Source organism: Lemur catta, chromosome X (genome assembly GCF_020740605.2).
Source record: "Lemur catta isolate mLemCat1 chromosome X, mLemCat1.pri, whole genome shotgun sequence".
NCBI lineage: Eukaryota > Metazoa > Chordata > Mammalia > Primates > Lemuridae > Lemur > Lemur catta.
In genome coordinates, this window is record NC_059155.1 from 56,318,030 (window position 1) to 56,330,285 (window position 12,256).

At 42.1% G+C, this 12,256-nt stretch overlaps 1 long non-coding RNA gene across 1 annotated transcript in view; it reads left to right on the forward strand.

Moving 5' to 3' along the window:
- LOC123628525 overlaps positions 1-11,779 on the forward strand; it is a 31,201-nt gene extending 19,422 nt beyond the window's left edge. Inside the window, exons 2-4 of the long non-coding RNA XR_006731682.1 lie at positions 7,780-7,963; positions 10,583-10,727; positions 11,060-11,779. This is a non-coding gene — a long non-coding RNA (uncharacterized LOC123628525). The remainder of the gene's footprint in view (positions 1-7,779; positions 7,964-10,582; positions 10,728-11,059) is intronic.
- The last annotated feature ends 477 nt before the right edge of the window (positions 11,780-12,256 follow it).

Sequence of the window (12,256 nt, forward strand, 5' to 3'; positions counted from 1 at the left end):
TAAATAAAAAGAGAAAAGGAAATAATAGGGAAAGTCAACAAAACTACAAGTTGGTTCTATGAAAAGATTAACAAAATTGGCAAACCTTTACTAGCCTAAGAAAAAATAGAAAAGGTACAAATTACAAAAATTAAAAATGAAATATAGGATGTTAGTACAACCTTTCAGAAATAAAAAGGTTATGTGGAATAGTGCAAACAATAGCATGCCAATTAATTTGATAACGTACTTGAAATGGACAAATCTCCAGAAAGACACAAATTGCTGAAATTTCCTCAAGGAGAAAATGAAAATCTAAATAGATTTGTAACAAGTAAAGAGAATGAATTAATAACAGATGCATCTCAACAGAAAAAGGCACAGGTCTAACTAGTGGATTCTACCAAATATTTAAAGAAGACATTAAACTACAGCTCCACTACATTGCCCAGAATATAGAAGAAGAGAAAACACTTCCTAACTAAATTTATGAGCCCAGCTTTAAGCAAATTGCAAAATCAGAGAAAACATCAGAAGAAAAAAATAAACAAAACTACAGACCAGTATCCCTTATGAATGTAAGCATAAAAATCCTTCACAAATTACACACACACCTAATGCAGGAACACACACACACACACACACACACACAGAATTATGCACAAAGACCAAGTGGAACTTATTTTAGGAATCTAAGGTTGGTTTGACAGACAAAAAAATCAATCAGTGTAATACACTATATTAGTCAAATTTAAAAACCATATTATTTAATGTCATTTCAGTAGACATAGAAAACATATTTGACAAATCCACAACCATTTCATAATTTAAAAAAAATCAAGAAACTAGGAAAACAAAGGCACTTCCTCAACTTGATAAAAAGACTTTATCAAACCCCCACAACTGCTATCAGTCTTCTTGGTGACAGCCTGAAAGCAGCAAAGTCTGGTCTTGCCATTTCTATTTAACATTTTACTGGAGTTTCTAGCTAATGTATTTAGCTAAGAAAAAGAAATAAAAGGCCTCCAGATTAGAAATAGATAAGTAAAACTATCTCTATTCACACATAACATGTATATAAAAAACACTAAGGAAGCCAGAAATAAAATTACTATTAGAATTAGTCATTGAGTTTAGCAAGGTTGCAGAGATCAATATAAAAGGTACAGTTGTTTTTCTGTATAACAACAATGAATAATACACAAAAGGAATTTAAAAGCAATTTCATTTATAATAGCATCTAAAGGAATAAAATATTTAGAAATAAATTTAACGAAAAGTATAAGACTTGTGTACTGAAAACCACAAAGCATTATTGAAAGAAATGAAAGAAAATCTAAATAAATGGAAAGGCGTTCCTTATTCATGAATGGAGAGACAGTAAATCATTAACATCTAGGACAAGCAAAACCAGTCTGTGGTGAAAGAAATTAGAATAGTGGTGGTCTTTAGCACTGTAGGTTAGAGGGTGGTAATGTAGCAGGATTGAATAGGAAGGGGCATTTCTAGGTGATGGAAATGATCTATATGTGATATGCAAATGGGTTTATGGGATATAGGGATTTTGTCAAAATTTATCCAACATGTAATAGCCATGCATTTCATTCTATGTAAATTAAATTTCACTTGAAAGAACTTTAAAAAGACTTGTGCCTTCATAATGGCTCTGCTATCCTCCTGTCAGAAACAAGCCAAAAGCACACCTGCAAACTGTCAATAATTCTTGTTCTCTCTTCTTCTTTATCTCTTTTATATGATCACTAAATAAAACATGTGGATACATCCTCTTAGTTAATCTATTTTATGTGTACCTTTCTCTCCCTTGTTGTTTATATTATTCTAACAATGTTTTAGGTCATGTTTATGCTTTCCTCAAAATTAGTATATGGTTCTTCATTGTTTTCAAAATGAAATCACATCTCAGCATGCCCTTTGCTTTCCTATTTGATATATTTTTATGATCCTCATTTCCTAGCATTGTATCTTATATTCCAGAGACACAGATGAATATGTAACTCTTCAAATGCACTATTAAAATACTGACTTTTTTTTACATACTGTTGCCACATTGTCTTAGTCCACTAGGGCTGCTATTAATATAATAAAATACCAAAAACTGGGTGGCTTATAAACAACAGAAATTTGTTTCTTACAGGTTAGGAGGCTGAGAAGTCCTACACTGAGGCATATTTGGTATCTTGTAAGGGCATTAATGACATCGTAATAGCTTTACCCTCATGACCTAATCACATCCCCAAAGCCCTGCCTCCTAATTTCATCACATTGGTGATTCTGTTTCAACATATGAATTTTGGCAGGACACAAACATTCTGACTATAGTTTTCTCCGAATTTAATGTAAAATTACCAAAACTCTTTAATTCTAAAATAATGTATGCAAACATTGTTTATTCCATATAGCCTACTCTCTTAAAATAGTTATCTATCATTTAAACTATATTTTTTCTAACCTGTACTGTTGTTTTAGAATTTATCACATGTTGTCAGTCTGTCTCTTTACTGTGCTATAAACACCTTGGAAGCAAACATCATGCCTTTTCAACTATGTAGATTTCAAATGGTCTAAACTGTGTCTAACAGGTAGTAAATACTCACTATTTTTTTTTGAATGAGTGAAAGTAAATTCTATTACATCACATGGCCTGGAAGAGTTGATTTAGTCAATGTCACAAAAGAACTTTAGCTTTAGTGGAGTTTAGCTTATTGTATTGTTATCTACAAGATAAAAGATAAATATGGATGCAATTAGAAAAAAATATTTTGAAAGGTTTCATGTCTGAAAGGGCAAAGATTATATGGACTTCATAAAACTTGTGAAAGAAAATATTTTTTTCACAGACAGAGAAAAATGTGACTTCTTACAAAAAAAAGGGAAGAAAAACAATCAATAGATTGTTGTTCTGTGAACTTATATGAGTAAAATGGAGTCTAAGAGGAGAAAAGACAAAATAAATATTGTTTTAAATGAATTATCAAAATAATTTTATTATTTCAAGAAAAATTTAAGTGATAGATATTTTTCACTGATTCATGCTCTGTCTTCAATGTATAAAAATAAATATACTAAAAGGCAAAAAACAAATGATAATAGTCCATGAATTGATCTACAGATCCAACATAATTCTTTTAAAAAATCTCAGCAGGTTTGTTTCCTTTCCAGAATTGACAAGCCGATCCTAAAATTTCCATAGCAATGCAAGGGATCCATAAAAGCCAAAACAATCTTGGAAAAGAACAAACATGGAGGACACACACTTCTTGATTTCCCAGCTCACCACAAAGCTACAGTAATCCATGTGTTGTGGTACTAGTATGAATATAGGGATATATATCAATGTGATAGAATTGAAATTCCTGAAATAATCCTTTTCATTTAAGGTAAATTGATATTTGACAAGTGTATCAAGACAACTCAAAGGGGTGAAGAACAGTATTTTCAACAAATGGTGCTGGGACAGTTGGATATGCATGAGCAAAAGATTGAAGTTCGACCACCATCTTACACCATGCCCAAAAACGACCTCAAAATGGACGATAGACATATATCTAAGAGGGAAACCTATAAAACCTGTAAACCTATAGAAGAAAACTTTGGGGTAAATCTTAAAGACCTTGAAATAGGCAATGGTTTCTTAGGTATGGCACCCAAATCATGAGTGAAAACACTAAAACACAGATAAATTGTGCTCCATTGTGACCTTAAAAACTTCTGTGCTTCAGAACCCTCGATTGAGCACAAGGAAGACAACACATGAGATGGGAGAAAATATTTGCAAATCATATATCTGATATAGGACTTTATCCATAATTGTAAAAAATACTTACAACTGCATAATAAACAGACACATAGCCCAAATAAAAATGAGCAAAGGATTTTAAGAGATGTTTCTCCAAGGAAGATACACAAATGGTCAATAGGCACAAGAAAAGATGCTCAATATCATTAGTCATTAGGAAAATACTAACCAAACTCACATTGAGACACCACTTCCCAGTCACTAGGGTGGCTGAAGTTGAAAATATGGGCAATAACGAATGTTGGCAAGGATGTGAAGAAATTGGAATCTTAATACATTTCTCCTGGTATTGTAAACGGCTCAGTCACTTTTGAAACCAGTGGAGCAATCCTCACAAAGTTAAACATTGAGTTACCGTATGACGTAAGAATTCCACTCTAGATATCTATGCAAGTGAATTGAAAAAATATGTCAAGTAAAAACCTGTACAATAGTGTCTGTAAAGGCCTTATTCATAACAGCCCCAAACTGAAAACCACCCAAATGCCTACCAGCTGATGAATGGATAAACAAAATGTGGCATTATTACTAGGCTGTTAAAGGAATGACATATTGATACGTGCTACAACACTGATCTAGAAAACATTATGATTGCTGGTAGAAGCCAGTCAAAAAAGGCCATCCTATTGTATGATTCCATTTATATGAAATGGACCCGGGATCCCCTGAGAGGAGTGTGACCACAGAGAAGACCTGGCAGGGGGATACTCAGGAGTGGGTGTGACAGACTCTGCCTTCCCAATAGCAGACTGGACGTCTCCAAAAGATCCTGGAAGTCAGGAAGAGGGGCAAGTGTTAGCGTGGTTCCTTCCAGTGCAGGGCCTGGCTATGGATATGGGCTGCTTAATTGGAGGGAAGATGTGGTTACTTGGATTGTTTGAACTGAGAGGTTGCAGGACATGGGAAATGGTGGGCAGTTGGGTCCCAGGAAATGAGGATGGGGCTGGACAAATTGAGAGACCTACACCCAGGTTTTGTGTTGCCTTGCTTCACAAATAATATTGCGGGAAGTCTCAGGTCCCACAGCCTCTGGAACAGGGAGCCCATCCAAAGGAGGCAGTTGGCTATTCGGGGAATGGGGCCACGGAAGAGGCCCTCATTAGTCTGGCTGCTTGCCAAAAGCCAGAGGCGACCAGGAGCCTCCTTCCTCTGAGTCTCCCAAGGTCCCGGTAGAACAGGGCTGGGGAAGGAAGTGGGAGTCCTACAAACTGGTCTCATGGTCTGGGCAGGGGTCACCCGGGCCACAGAGGGAAGGATGGAGGGGGACTGTCCTGTGTGACTCTGCCAGTGAGGACCAGAGAACTCTTCCAGGGGCAGCATTTCTGGAATTGGGCCGGGACTTACTTTTGTGTGCTCAAATTGGGGCTGCAGGAAAACCCTCCCACTAGGATGCAGGCTAGAGGGTGGGAACAGGGGGAGGGAGTTGGGGTGGCAACAATCCTAGATTCCACGGGCATGCTTTGGAGGAGAAAGAAATCTGGGTCTCCGAAACCAAGCAGGTTCACTGTGTGGTTGTAGAAATTCCGGATTCATATTGAACCCCCTGCCTTTCTGTCCTCGACCAAGCAGTGAGGAGAGGGCAGGGCAGAATGAAAGAGAACGTCCTTTTGAATCCCTGAATAGGAGCTGTGAACCTCAGAGGAAGACAGAGCACTCATTTCCCTGCGTTTCTCTTTGTCTCATCCTTAGTCCCTAGACCATTAGTCCCAGTTGCCATGGGAACCGAAGCTGAGTGTCTGATGCATTCATTGGACTGTGGGAGAAAAGCAGAGCTGGTCCTTGAAATAAAGGCCCTTGGGAGAGGAGATTTTAGCAAAGCCACCACAATGAAAGAGTTCCCAATTTGCACAGATATATTGATCGCTGAGATGATTATCTCTCTCACACACACGCACACACACACACGCACTCTCTCTCGCTTCATCCTGAACAGACATTCACAGGACTTTACACTGGTGGCCCATAGGTTTCTTGGGGGTGAGGCTGTGCTATGACGGCAAAGGGGTTGGATGTGTGCAGTAGGGGGGCCTAGGCAGGGGAGCGGTTCCCTTAAACAGGCCCCTTGAAACCCAAGTCTGACAGGGGAAGAGAGGATTGGGTGCAGAGCTTGCAATGGGTGGACGCAGCCTGTTGGCGTGGAAGGTCCCCCTGTTTGGGGTGGCAGGCCCTGGTATGACATATGTCCCCTGCACCCCTCGCTCTTGGTTTCTCGAGCTTCGTCCTCTGAAATGGTCCCCACAAGAAGTCCCAGGCAGGACCTGGGATGGCGGATGCCTCTTCGCAGAGGCAGGGCAGGGTTCCCAAACCTGGCCATTTCCTCCTCCCTCACGGCCCATGTCTCCTGCCCCCTGCTCTTAGGCTGTGCTCACCTGTGGCCCCTGGACAAGGACGTCTCTCCCTGTCCTTTCCTCTCCCTCACCCAGGTCCTCCAAAGCCCTTTCCTCTGCCCTCTCTCCTCCTACCTCACCTCAGCATCCATCATCACCCCTCATCTTTCCTCTCTCCCCTCCCTGACTGCCGCCGGCCCTGCCGCCCTGCACCCCCTCTGCTTTCGCCCACGCCTTGCTGCCTGTCCTCCCCTCTTTCCTTTCTCACTCTTGTCCTCCCTCACTCCTCCCTCTTGTCCTCCCTCCTCCTGTCTGCCTTCTCGTCCCTCCCCCCCTCCCCCCTCCCGTCCCCTGCTGCTTGCGGAGTGACTAATAATCAATTCGTTCGGTTATGATGGACCTAACGCCATGTGCCTGGAGCTTTCGACCTGGCAGGGCGGGCACATCACGTCAGCCACAGCCTGTTTGTTCTGCGACAAATTACAGAAGATGATATGGGATTAGATGACAAGGAGCTATGAGCGTGGACAATAGGGGAAGTCGTTTCTCTGGTGGGCTCAGACAGGAAAATGTCACTGATGTTTGTTGTTCTGCCATCCAGCACCCGCCTGTTGCCTCTTTACAGAGCTGGCTTCCCTTTTATTTCTGGGCCAGTGTCCTCTTCTGCCTTTTGCAGCGTGAAGGGACGCTCTCTCTCTCTCAGGGTGTCCTGCCCCCCGCACTCAGGTGTGGACACCAAGTCCCGCCAGATGCCCACTTCCTGCAGTCCGACTCACCAACAGCCCGTGCCAGGCGTTGCCTCCACTTCCCTGTGGACCCTCCTTCCTGCTACCAGGGTCCCCAGGGCACTTTTGTCCCCGTGCTTCCTTCATCCTGCTGCCTTCTCACCCTCACCCCTTCCCTTTCTCCCCGCCCTCCTGGCTGAATTCCTTTGTTTTTAAGGCTTAACCCCGCAAAGACAAAGAGGATGGGTGAGGAGACATTAGAAATACAGTGTCAGGAGATGGAAAGGTGACAGATGGGTGATATCTGACTGAGCTCATTTGGGAGAGCTGATCTTCCACCAGCAGTGAGGAAAGCTGGAAAACCACGGACTTTAACCCCTTCACCAGACCTTCCACCTGTCTGCCAGTTCGGCGCTGCCCTATAGCCCTGCACGTTGAGGGTGACGGTGGGGGCTGTCAGTTGCAGGACTGCTCTCAAGTACACTTAATGACCATTTAGACACCATTTACGCAGCTCCCTGTAGCTCAGCAAATCGCTCTCTGCCAACTGTGTGAGATGAAGGAGACATTTACTCTCTGCAGATTTATGGACTTTGGAACGTCAGGCTCCCTGGAAGGCATATCCCCAAACCCAGAATGGGGATTCAACGTACTGCCCTGCCCACAGAAATTTCTAAGCCCTGGCCCCCTTTGGACTTTGGGTTCCGCTTGCTGGCATCTTGCCCTTTCCCACACGTGCAGGAGGGTCTTCCCTGTGTAATCTCACCTTCTCGGGGCAGAAGACTTGGGGATATTGGCAGGCAAAGGCCTCTCAACTTGTCTTTGTCAGCTCACTGTGGTTTCTGATTTCAATATGAGTTTTTCTTAGCGCTTAGGTTACCTAGCAGGATATAGAGGGAACTTTCTACTGATCTTTGTTATTAATTTCTAGATTCCGTTGTGGCATTGTGGTCAAAGAATATACAAATCACTGAAGCATCAAGTCTTTGTGGACACTCCTGGGATTCTATGTATTTAAATATCTTCACATGAATGTAACAGAGTACAATACAGAAAGGGAACTGCCCCGAACATGAAAGTCCCATTCAGGAAGCTGTTACATTGCAAACATCGGAGTAAGTACCATCTGGGTCAGGAAATGGGGTCCTGTTGCCGGGCAAGTGGGGTCACGCCTGCAATCCCAGCGCTTGGAGAGGCTGAGGCGGGAGGATCGTTTGAGGCCAGGAGTTCCAGACCAGCCTGGGCAACAGGGCAAGACCCTGTCTCTACGCAAAGTAAAAAAAAACAGCTGGGCGTATTGTTGCGCGCCTGTGGTCCTAGCTCCTGGGATGGTGAGGCAGGAGGGTTGCCTGAGCCCAGGAGTTCAATGTTACAGTGAGCTTGGTCGCACCACTGCTCTCCAGCCCGTGCATGCGCCTGAGACCCTGTCTACTGTCTTGACATTTAACACTGTAGTGGAATTTTGCCTCTTTGTGACCTCTTTACACATAAGGAGAACCCTTGTAGTACACATTTTAACAACCGGGCTTTCTTTCAGCAACATTATTTTTATTTATTACTATTTATTTTTGTTGTCACTTGCAACTGTATTTCATTTCTCTTCAGTACTGAACAGTATTTCCATGTGCGAGAATGTAGCACAATTTATCTCTACCTTCTATTTCTGATGGACATGTCAGTAGTTTGCAGCGCTGGAGTGTTGCATTTATCACTGTGTGAACGTTCATCCCAGCATTTATCACTGTGTGAACATTCATGGCATGCGTGTCCTTGGGTCAGCGCGCGTGTGCTTTTAGGGCTGTGTTTGCCGGATCACTGTTGTTACTTTTTCCTCCTTTGTCAGCCTGACTGGTGGCCGCGGCTCTCTCTGGATCTTGTTCCTGATCTCGGAGGGAGAGCTTTCAGTGTTTCACCATGAAGTGTGACTGTCTTTGTAGGCTTTTAAAAGGTGGTCTGATTGAATTAAGAGAGTTCCCTTTAATTCCTCGTTGGCTAAGAGTTTTTTGTCATAAGTGGATGTGCATTTTTAAAAAATCCAGCGCATGAAATACTTTTCCTGCTTCTATACAGAGTACAGTCTGTTCCCTTAATACATTACTTCTGTGAGATCGACCACTTCATTTCTAGAATATTCTTGACTTGTCTGTGACATATGTTTTTAGAGATATAGCTGGATTTGTTTTGCTAATGCTTCATTTAGATTTTTCTCTCCGCGCTTATGTGCAAGATAGGCCTGTGCATTTCATTCCTTGTCACGTTCTTTTAGGGCTTGGGCCTCATGAAATGAGATGGAAAGTGTTTCCTCTTTTATATATTATCTGGCAAGAATGTAAGATTGACATGGTTTCTTTCTGAAACGCTTTGTGGAATTAATTAGGGGAGCGAACGCAGTCTGGAGGTTGTTTTTGTTGTTGCTGCCGGTGCTCTCTGCAGATTCCATTCACGTGGCATTCATCGGCCAGTTCAGACGGTCCCTTTGTTTGGTGGCCTTTTGTTGTGTTTCCTTGAAATTCGTACGTGATATCTAAATTTTCAAATGTATTGGCACAAAGTCGTTTTTTTTTTTTTTTTTTTTTTTTTTTTTTTTTTTGTGAGACAGAGTGTCACTTTGTTGCCCTGGCTAGAGTGAGTGCCGTGGCGTCAGCCTAGCTCACAGCAACCTCAAACTCCTGGACTTAAGCAATCCTACTGCCTCAGCCTCCCGAGTAGCTGGGACTACAGGCATGCGCCACCATGCCCGGATAATTTTTTCTATATATATATTTTAGTTGGCCAGATAATTTATTTCTATTTTTAGTAGAGACGGGGTCTCGCTCTTGCTCAGGCTGGTCTCGAACTCCTGACCTCGAGCAATCCACCCGCCTCGGCCTCCCAGAGTGCTAGGATTACAGGCGTGAGCCACCGCGCCCGGCCAAAGTCGTTCTTGACTAATGATCTCTCTAATACCTTCACTGTCCATAGCCGTGTCTCCTCATTCGTAGCAGACATTGGTTAGTTCGTGATTTCTAATTCCCTCAGACACACGCAAGCCATGGATCAATCCTATCGTCAGCAAAAAGAAGCAACTTTTGGCTATGTTGTTTTATCTTTAACTGATTTAAACTTTTATCCTTACTTCATGCCTCTGCTTTCTTTAGGTTTAACCTGCTGTTCTACTACATTTTTGAGGAAGATGCGTGGGTCAATTATTTCTGCCTTTTTCCCATGTAATATAGACATTTAAACTGTATCCTACAATTTTTTAGTTATTATTCAGCTTACTACATTTTGTAATTTTACCGATGATTTCTTCTTTGAGCTGTGGGTTATTTAGAAGGCTATTTCTTAGCTTAAAAACATAGAAAGGGGCCAGGTGAGGTGGCTCACGCCTGTAATCCTAGCACTCTGGGAGGCCGAAGCGGGTAGATCGCTGGAGGTCAGGAGTTCGAGACCAGCCTGAGCAAGAGTGAGACCCCAGTCTCTACTAAAAATAGAAAGAAATTATCTGGCCAACTAAAAATACATATAGAAAGAATTAGCCGGGCATGGTGGCGCATGCCTGTAGTCCCAGCTACTCGGGAGGCTGAAGCAGGAGGATCACTTAAGCCCAGGAGTTTGAGGTTGCTGTGAGCTAGGCTGACGCCACGGCACTCACTCGAGCCTGGGCAACAGAGCGAGATTCTGTCTCAAAAAAAAAAAAACAACAAACATAGAAAGGATGCCTTTTCTTTCTGTTTCTTGCCTGATTGCTCCAGCGAACCTCCAGTACTCTGCCCAGCAGAAGTGGCCAACGCGGGATCCTTGCCTCGTTCGTGATCTCAGAGGAAAGGCTCTCACGCTTCTGCCGTTAGCTATGATCTTCACAATGGACTTTTTATGTCTGGCTTATAGTACGTGGAGGTAGGTTCCTTCTATCCTAGCTCGTTGAGTGTTTTTATCATCAAAGGTATTGAGTTGTGTCAGAAGCTTTTACCGCAGCGACTGAGGTCATCCTGTGGTTTTGTCCTTCACTGGGTTGACATGTTGCCCTGCATTAACTGACTTCCACTGGCTGAAACTTCCTTGCCATCCACGAAGAAATCCCACGTGGTCATGGGCTTTTAACGTGCTGTCGAATTCGGTTTGCCAGACCTCTGCGGAGTATTTTTGCACAAATATTCTTCTGGGATGGTGGTCTTTCCTTTTATCCTCCTTTGTTTTCTTGTGGTCTCCTAATCTCCCTTTGCTGCCAGGTTCATGCCGGCCTCTTAAAATGAGTTGGAAGTGTTTCCTCCTGGTCAATTTTGGAAGAGATTGAGGAGCACCGGTGTTGATTCTTCTTGAGCTGTTTGATGGGATTCTCCACTGAAGCCGTCTGGTCCCGAGGTTTCTCTGCTGGGAGGTTTTTGATTAGGGATTCAATCTCCTAGCTAGTTATCGAGCTCTGTTCAGAGGTTTTATCTCTTCATGGTTCAGTCTCGGTAGGTGTTTTGTGTCTCAGAATTTACCCATTTCTTTTAGATTATCCAATTGCTTGGCTTATAATTATTCATACTATTGTCTTAAAATCTTCTTCTTTCTGCGTATCTGCTGTAATGTCTCCTCTGTCATTCTGATTTTAGCTATTGGAGTCTTCTCTGTTTTTCACAGTTAATCTAATTAAGAGTTTGTCCATTGTGCTGATCTTTTCATAGAAACCAACTCTTAGTTTCATTGCTTTTTTTCTATTACTATTCTCGGTTTCCTCTGGTTCTACTCTAATCTTTATTACTTCCTTCCTTCTGCTAACTTTGGGTTTATGAGGTTTTCCCATTTCTAGTCCTTGACACATAAAGTTAGGTTGTTGATCTGAGCTCTTTCTTCTTTATTAATGTAAGCATTTACCTCAACAAACAGCCCTCTTAACATTGCTTTTCCTGCCGCATCTGATAAGTTGTGCAAATTCGTGCTTCTGTTTTCATTTGTCTCAAGATATTTTCTAATTTGCTTTGTGGTTTTTTCTTTGACTTAGTAACAATTTGAGAGACTGTCATTTAATTTCAAACTATTTGTGAATTTTTCTATGTCCTTCTGGTGTTGGTTTGTGGTATCATTCCATTTGGGTCAGAAAAGCTACTTGGTAGGATATCAACCTTCTTAAATTTGTTAAGATGCTAAATGTAAACAAAAACGCTAACATATAAAACCTCTGGAAGAGAATGTAGGATAAGGTCCTTGTGAACGTGCTGTAGGCAGAGGACTCATGTCTATTACATAGAAAGTAATAGCTGCAGATAAAAACTGCGAGCTGAATTTCATCAAATTCAGGAATTCTGCTTTTCATCATTAGCAAAATGAAAAGGCAAGCCGTGGATTTTGAAAACGTTTGCAATATATACTCCTTACAAAGGAAAAGAACATGACATTAATGAGAACCCTCACAATTCATTCATTAGAAGACAAACAACTGA